A 9,108-nucleotide genomic window follows, 5' to 3' on the forward strand; every position below is an offset into this window, starting at 1 on the left:
CTCCAAAGTATTGCATGTCATTTCACTACCCCATGAGAAACATTGTGCAGTTTTGCAGAAATACAGTTTAAAAGTGACAAACACTTATTAACTTTTATTTATGATGTACTGTATCAAAGTTTCATAGGTCACTACTATAAAAGCCTGAAAGGAAATAAATATCAGCTTGATCACCAAAGGCTGAGAGTAAAAGCAAGCAGTGCTGAGCACTGGAAAGGTTCTAGCTTGTAGAAAAGCATGATAAATGCAGTGACAGCAGTGTTTTCTACCTCCAAGGGAGCTGAGGAAAAGCTCTTATCAATGGTGGAAATTACTGGCACTGCCAGCTTTTATCATTTGGGTCATGGGGTCCTGTGCCCCTCAGTTCAATGAGCTATTTCATTAGAGATGTTTGATTAAATAGGATTTACTTGCTATACATTGAGAGTAATATCTTTCATACAACCTACAATTTACTTTAATACCTGCACCATATATGAGAACTTAATTTCAAGAATAACAATTTGTTGTGTTATAAATATGAAATAAAGCATCAGGGCTTTGGTGACAGGAAAGAGGATTACAAAATCATTTATATATGAACTCTGCAAGGACATGGTCAATAAATATTGCCCTACTTTTATATATTAATGGTAATACCAATCTCCACATGGATTTTTAAGCCTTGTTAATTTTCCAGAAATTGCAAAAAATATTGATTTTATTCACCCAGCTATGCTACTCAATATACTGCTTTAAGGAGAAAAATTACATGAAGATAACTTCATTTTTTAATGCAAATAACCAATAATGTAAATTTTTATTATTCAGGTATAGTAGTAAATTCTCAGGGTAAATCAGCCAAAGAAATTGGAGTTTATAAATAAGGCATATAAACTTAATGAAAAAAATATGCCAAACACAAATTATTATTATAAATTAAATATAAGGATTCATAAAAATCATTTATTTTAAAATTATTAAATAAGCTACTCATATAGTAATAATATATGTAAAACAAATAGGAAATAATATACTATGTAAATTACTAATTTAATTTTAATTTAACATTATATAGTATATAATCTATAAGTATTATAAATGGAATATCACACATGTATTTATTCTAGGAGAATATGAATACTATTCTCAGGAAATGCAACTGTGGTACACAAAAAAGTATTTGCAACTAAATCTTGATTGTAAGTTTTAGAATATTTCAGGAAAACTGATATTATCAGACAAGTCACAAAAAATACTATAAAATATAGGTATGTATAAAGTTTTGAAATTCTAAATATTTTCAAGATTGAAGGCAACATAAGGAAATAAATAAGAAATTTGTGCTTCTAGCTCCAGGTCATAATTTGTTCCTTATTATCCATGAGCTTTATGAAACATACAAACATTTAAGAATATATATATATACATAGATATGCTTATTTTCCTCAATGTTGATATGGCTTAACAAAAAGATGCATAAAATGAATTGTATAAAGTATTTGCATATGCAATATGCTTAGGAATTTAGATTAAGTTATTTAGTTATTAAAATGCCTTGTTCTTCCCAAGTACTTTCTAAAACATAAATCTCTTAGGAATATATGAAATTAAGACTCATATTTATATTTTACTGTGAATAATGGTTCCTAAAACACAGTGATTTAAACAACATTATCAAGGATTCTTTCACAATAATAAGTCTGGAGAGAGCCCAGGCCTTGTGACATCTCCAAGATTCCAACAACAAATCTCCATTGACTTCTGCACTGCCATTTTTGCCATTTTCAGGGAAAGCCATGTAATCACATGAGATAGCCACAAACATGGCAGCTTTATTTCCAGTAAAAAGAAGCAGAAACGTGAGTAGTCGATAGTCAGTGCTGGTCACGTGAATTCTTTTTTTAAAGTGTTTCTTGCAAAATCCCCAGTAAACAACTTCAGATTACAACACATTGATGAGGAAGACAGTGTCAGTGTCAAATGGTAACTTTACAGCAAAAAAAGGATAGCAACTGTACTTCATTTTTTGAATCCTTATGTCCCTAATAACATCTGATTTCTCTTAGCAAAGCATGGGTAAGTAATGGGTAAGAAATTAGAAGTATGCATGAAGAGGAATATATCTGAACTGGTTGCACCTGAGTGCTGATAGTTGGATGATTGCAAAACCAAAATGGATAGAATAAAGAAATTCAGTAGTCTGTTCTCTGGGACTCTGTTGGTACTGACTCTCTCTCTCTCTCCAGATGTATCTATTCAGTGTGTAGCCTGTTTAGTGTATAGTTATCTCTTTACTAAGAAGCCTGTAAAATATGCTAGAGTTAATGCAATAGGTGTTCCATTAATATGTTGATAGCAGAAAGGAAAGACAATGAAATACTTCCAAACCAATAGGATTTATAATTTGAAGTTTATACTTAGCTGATTTTTGTTACCAAATCAAGTATCAAAATGAGAAGGAATTAAAGGATAAAAAAATACAGTGTGATTACTGTCTCACATAGATGGAAATGAAGATTTATTGTAGCTAATGCTTTGAACATCTTTACTGAGCAATAGATTATTCATAAATAATCCAACACTTAGTATAATATTGGTTTCCATCATCTTAGTTAAAAGATGCTAAAGGCTTATTAGATAACAGTCTATTTCTTTTCCTTTGCAGGCTATAGTCCCGAGAGACAACACATATCACTTGATCTCAGCCAAAAGGCCAAGAGGAAATGGTTATTACAGATTTTGTTACAGGGCAGCCCCCATATAAAACGGGTTGCCTGGCTGTGGGTCCTCACCCGTGCATTTAAAGGGGACTTATTAATACTCCACTGCAGACACACCCAAAAGGTTAATAAAAGGCTTATTTACAAGGGAAGGGGAAATGAGGAAATGTACAACTCAGGGAGAAAAAAGGGAGATAAAGTCTTAAATGCGTCCTACCTGTTCTGCTGACCTGGAAACCCAATGGCACTCTGAGAGCTGGCCACGAGCCACAAGCCGTGAAGCCAAAAAGCGCCCCCCAAGGCCCACATATCTGGTTTTATACCCGACCTGGCTGCTTAACTCCACCCTCAGGACCCAGCAACCTTCCCTTTGGTGGTGATGGGATTTGTCTTTCCCAATGTCCTGAATGCTTTGGTCTGGAGTGGGGGTGGAGTCCACAAAGTCTGTATGGGATTAGCTCGGGACATCCTTTCCCCCTAACAATTTGAGAACATATTACGGATCTCTAGTAAAAATCAATGTCCTAAATACATTACCTAAATATATATTTCTAAAATTTATTTTAATATTTGCAGAAAAACAAGTAATTCAGTTTTCAACTTTATTTTTTGTATTCTTTGGTGAGGTGGTTGTTTACTACATAGTTCAATAAATAAGATCTCATTTCTTTTACATTATAGTATCACAATTGATACATTTAGATATTTGCAGTTAACTAAGATTTTTCAGTCATCATTAATCTAATTTTTAAACAACTATAATATTCAAAAGGTTTATATATGGGACTATTGCATTAGGCTTTTCTTCTTTCTATCTAGAAAAAAGACCCTCATGAATTTAAAAATACAGATGGCAATGCCAGAGGAGATCTTATTTTTATTACAAAAGCTACTTTTAGGCATTATGAATTTTTAAGCTATAATTTGTATCTTTTAAACTTTCCAGAGATTTAGGTATGATTTTCTAAGTGAGTTCTTTATCAGCATCAAAGCTGGTGCTGAATGTCTCATAAAGACTACATTGTTGTTTTTCTACTAAGCGAAGTGAGCCAGAAGGAAAAAGATAAACACCGGATGGTTTTACTTATATGTGGAATCTGGAGAAGCCAAACGAAGGATCAGAAAAGGCAAACTGCAAAGCTGACCCTCGAAAACAAACCAACATCTGAGACACTCAGGAGGGAGGGGTGAGGAAATGATGAGGAGGAAGTATAGAGAAGGGGCTTAGAGAGCAACATGGAGTGTGGCACTTTGGTGATGGGAAAACTATGGTGATCACACATGGGGGGAGAAATCCTATATTGTGAAATCATATAAAATAAAAAAAAAAATACATTTTCTTCTCCAGCCTCACCAGCTTCAGGCATTGCTTGTATTTGGATCACTGTAAGTACAACTACTTTGTAGGTATGTTTCCCCTTTTACTTTTACAATTTGCATCTAAAGAGGAAAACAGTATCATTCCTACTCTTCAAACAAGTTTGGCATGCATGTTTAATAACAATTAGCTTCTATTGATTAAAAAACAAGTGTAATGATAGAGACAACAATAATGAAAGAGACTAAGGAGAAGTTCCTATGTAACAAGTACTGTTTTACACACTTTATATGTATTCTCTCATGACCTCCTTGAGTCTACAAATTAGATATACCTATTATGCTTTTATCATTTCATGTTGCAGATAGAAAACTGACACTGAGATATTCAGTGACTTAATAAGAAGGGTGTGATGAAACTAGGTAAGCTCTGACACCTGAAATGTAACTATAGTGCGTAGGTTCTTAGCCAATGTGTAATACCACATCCTCAAAATCAAATTCAGTTCAGTTTAGTAAAAATACACACTCACAGATAAGGCTCAAATGAATATCTTTTTGATGCCAAATTTTAAAATGTATCCACTACCCAGAAAAGTCACAACAGACATTTGGTCTACCATCTTACATTTCCACATTTGAAAAACTCTATTTTTTTCCTAGTTTTAAGGAGATGATGTTTCCACATAACCATAGTAAAATGTTTTTTTATACATACTTATATCAATAAAACAGCCACTCATATGACATAAGCAAACTTATCCACCCCCTCTCCACCTTTTAAGTGATTTATGCACTAAAATACTGAATAGTGGGAATGCTGACATTTGCTTCTGTTACTTGTATAAATATTTCCTTTTATAAGTTGCAGTAGAACATTCATGATCAGAGATTACAGATCAGATCAAATGAATCAAAAACCCAATTTGCCTTATGAAAAAATTATAACATCCTACAATTTAAAAATTTTGAGTATGGAATGATCACATTAGGCAGCCATAGTTGAAAATTTAGTCAAATTCTCTACTGCTGCTACATATAACAATGTGACTAAATTATCATAAACATCCCTTTGCTCATGGAAAAGTTCAGTCTTACCCTTCCATTGATGAAACTTAAAACTATAATAATTGTGGAAAAAATTGTCAAATTTGTTTGTGATGCTGAGTTAAAAATATTTCTATAGTTAAATCAGTATGCTCATCTCAACAATCTTTATTAATATAATGTATTTCAGTATCAAAAAAATCTTTTTTTCAAAACTTGAAAAACTGTCAGGATCATTGGTTCATTAAGCAACATCAATTTTGAACCAGTAGTTAAATCCCTGATCATGACAGGTGTGTGATCTTCATTAATATGGATTTGCCAATCAGATTATTTCCAACTTTAATGCCACTTTAATGTCTCAAAAAAAATGAAACTTTTCCCTGATTTACATGTTCATGCCTCACCATGACTAACAGCAAATACATTAAGCAAAAGGAAGAAAAAATAGGTAATCACTGTTCCTTCCCTCCTCAATCTCTCCTTACTTTCCTTTTCTTACTACCTGTGTAAATCAATCCGATTCTTCTTGTTTCGCCCCCTGTGTCTGTTAATATTTCTGGCAGACTTAATTCATGAAAGTATCTTATCACTTACCTGTGGTGTCTAGCCTCTATGACCTCAGTGATTCCTCTCTCTTGCCATCACACCTTGTACAGCTACCTCTCAAACTATACCAATATTGGTCATTTGATCAGTAGAATATACCAGAAGTGTTGGTTTGTCTCTTCCAAGATTAAGCTATAAAATATATTACAGATCCTATTTCAGTTCATTTCTCTCAGAAAAGTCACTCTGAGGGAAGTCAACTGCAACTTGAAGAGCAGTTCTATGGAGAACTTCACAAGTACAAAACTGAGGATTCTTAACAGCCAACTATTGACCCAGAAGCTGATACTCTAGCCTTAGTCAGTCTTGAGGTGGATGTTGCCCCAGCTGATAGATTGAGTCTCACTAGTGACCTTGAGCTGCAAACAATCACATCAACTACTCCAAGATTCCTGACCTTTGGAAATAGTAAAATAAAAATCTGATCTCTTCAGCTACTTAAAGTTTGGGATGATTGTTAAATACCATGAGCTAACAGATGCACTAATACTTTGAGTTCAGTATCATGCTGCTTAGAAATGTATCTTCCATGGTTCTAATTATGATAGATGCCATCTATTATGTGATCACTCTGTGCAATGTTCCTGATAATTTTACCTACCAGGTCTCAATTATCTTTGCAACACTTCTATGAGGTAAGGTAAAACAATTATCATTTTCCTCAGTTTACAGAGAATACTGATGATCAGAGATTTGATATGTTAACTACAACTCACAATTTGTCAGAACCAGGATTTCAATCTAGGTCCTGTAAGCCATTTCTTTTTATCAACTTGATACCTAATTTGGGGGCTTAAGGATTTAGATGCATAGATGTCTTTCAAATTAAAGAACAGCACCTCATGGTAGAGGCATTCTCTTTAACTTTCCATTTCTCTTTTATGTAAACTACTCCAAATAATTTCTTTACACGGATGTATAATTTATATACTGTATGTAACCCTTTTGATTTAATCTAAATGAATTTCAACCTTATAAGCTTAAATTCCCTCGTCCTTTTACATTATTAGAAACCTTCCATATAAAACAACATGTTTAAATATTAGCAATGATATTTATTTTTTATTCCACCCTTTTATAATCTGGGTTTCATATGTTTATGGGGTTAGGAGTACAGGATTTCATCATGACAGAAAATAGTGTTAGGCTCTGCAAATGCAAAAACGATATATAATATTTTTTGAAGTTATGCACATGTATGAATCCTCTCACCACCCCACCCCACCTCTGGCCTGTACCCCAGCTCTTGTATGCATAAATAAATAAATCTTTAAAAAAAAAAATTCCAACCCAGAAGAGTGGGTTTATTGCTCTCTAGGGAAAGATAATCATTAGTCAAGCTCTAATGCTTCATGGTGGTGTAAGGGACCAAATTGTTTGGACAGGCTTCACCAGTCCATGATTTAGTCCACTTCTTCAGACAGGATATGGAACAACTTATCCTACTAGCTCACAATTACTTTTACCTAGGCTGTCACATAGATTATAAGTCTCTTAGTACAAAGGAGTTTTTGCTCTATTGTTTTGGGTTTTGTTCAGCTGTGTGTGAGTAGCTAGCATGGTATAGGAAGTAAGAGCCAGCCTTTACTATATATATATCATCAGCTAAATGCTTGATCTTAGAGCTTTGTTATACAACATTGTATCATATTGAGAGGACACTTTATGAGATGCTTAGGAAAATATTAAGAAACATTACCAACTGAGCTATGTCATATCAAATCTACATTAATTTCAACTTTTTAAAAAAATTGATCAAAAAATGCACCTGAGAATTTATATATTATTACATATTTATTAAACCTTCAGTCATTCTTGGAGGAAGAAAAGGGAAGAACAAAAATTCCAGGCAAATAGTGGACTAGTGTGTGCCAAATAGGAGGCATTCATCAAATTATATACGTTCATTAAACAAGTGGATAGTTCACACTTCCATTTCTATCTGAAATAAGAGTATATAAGAAGTTACTATCTGAAAAGCTCCTGGGGGAACTAATTGAATTTTAAATTTAGTAAAATATAACTCTTGGAATACATCAAGAAAAATTAAGTTATTTAATTTTATTGTATTTGACTCCATATTGGTTTCAAGTTACTTCATACTGTGTATAATGTTACTTTTAAGTCATGAACAAATGTGATTTTTTTTTGTTTAATTCTATACCAAACTAATGTTATTATTTTAATAATAGAATTTGTAATTGCTTTCTTTTGTTTACTGAAGCAATAGTGGTTATATCACAAGGCTGTAAATCACTTAAACAGTAATAAAGATGCTTCTATGGTTTTATATAAGCCCTCCAGTACTGTTAGTGCATTTTACAGGGACAAGTACTATTTACATTTTTATCCACGACAGTTTATTTATATCATCTGTGGAAGAACTATTCTTTGAGTACGATTTCTTATAGTTATGTATTCAATGTTTGCATCCACTCAATATGCATACACTGAAGTCCTATGCCCAATGTGGGGTCTTTGGAAGGTAGATTTTGATGACTCAAGAGGGTGAGTCGTCTTGATGGAATTAATGCCCTTTTATAGTTCTCTCTTCCTCTCCCTTCCACTCATGTAGAGATACAGCAAGAACGCAATCATTTGCAAATGAGGAACAGAATGCATCTGCAAACTAGGAAGAGAATGGGAATGCTTACCACAATCTGGTCATACTGATACCCTAAATTCAAGTTTCTATCCAAAACTTCTTGAAATAAATGTCTGTTGTTTCAGCCTCCCAGTCTATGGTATTTTGTTATAGCAGCCTACACTAAGACACCAGTATTGGATTTATATAACTTTTAGTTAGACTTCAAAGTATGATAAATTTCAAATCCTTAGATTTTTATGTGAATCAAAGCAATTTAACACCCCTCCCATTAGACATTTTTATTAGATATTAGCTCTTCAAGTTAAAGTTATGTTATCTTGCTTATTAAAACTCATATAAGCTATGTCAATAGTAGCTCCCTAAAAAGATAAGTTCAGTCAGCAATTATTGGTCACTAATTTAAATTCAAATAAGAATTAAAAGAATAAAGTCTAATATATAAATGCAAAAATCCTCCTAGCTATGTGAATATACACATTTCAGCATGTAATAAAACTATTCATTACTTAAATGAAGAGCCTGGCTATATGAGTATAAGATTCAAAGGTCACTATCAAGTAAGCTTTTGACAGTCAAACATTTTATCTTCTCTCCTCTGAAAAGTTTCAGGTTACCATATACTATACAGAGGTCACTTTGATGAAACCTGACCATCAACACTGAGAGAATGAAACACAATAAGAACAGTAACTTCAGCTGATAGGTTCTTGGAAACTGCTACTTTAAGTGAAATAGCATATAATTAAAGCAGATACTTGAGAAAAGTCATTTTGTTCAACTTCAGCCAAGATTGTTTGTTCTCATCAATGTTGTAATGAAACAACA

At 33.1% G+C, this 9,108-nt stretch overlaps 1 long non-coding RNA gene across 1 annotated transcript; it reads left to right on the top strand.

Annotated features, from left to right (window-relative positions):
* The first annotated feature begins 1,732 nt into the window (after positions 1 to 1,732).
* On the top strand, positions 1,733 to 8,399 carry LOC119261414 (uncharacterized). The gene is made up of 4 exons (XR_008549293.1): positions 1,733 to 1,841; positions 2,648 to 2,826; positions 4,051 to 4,088; positions 8,251 to 8,399. It is a non-coding gene; the product is annotated as an uncharacterized LOC119261414 (long non-coding RNA).
* Positions 8,400 to 9,108: the final 709 nt, after the last annotated feature.

Source organism: Talpa occidentalis, unplaced genomic scaffold, assembly GCF_014898055.3.
Source record: "Talpa occidentalis isolate TD23 unplaced genomic scaffold, MPIMG_talOcc4v2.1 talOcc4.6, whole genome shotgun sequence".
NCBI classification, from domain to species: domain Eukaryota; kingdom Metazoa; phylum Chordata; class Mammalia; order Eulipotyphla; family Talpidae; genus Talpa; species Talpa occidentalis.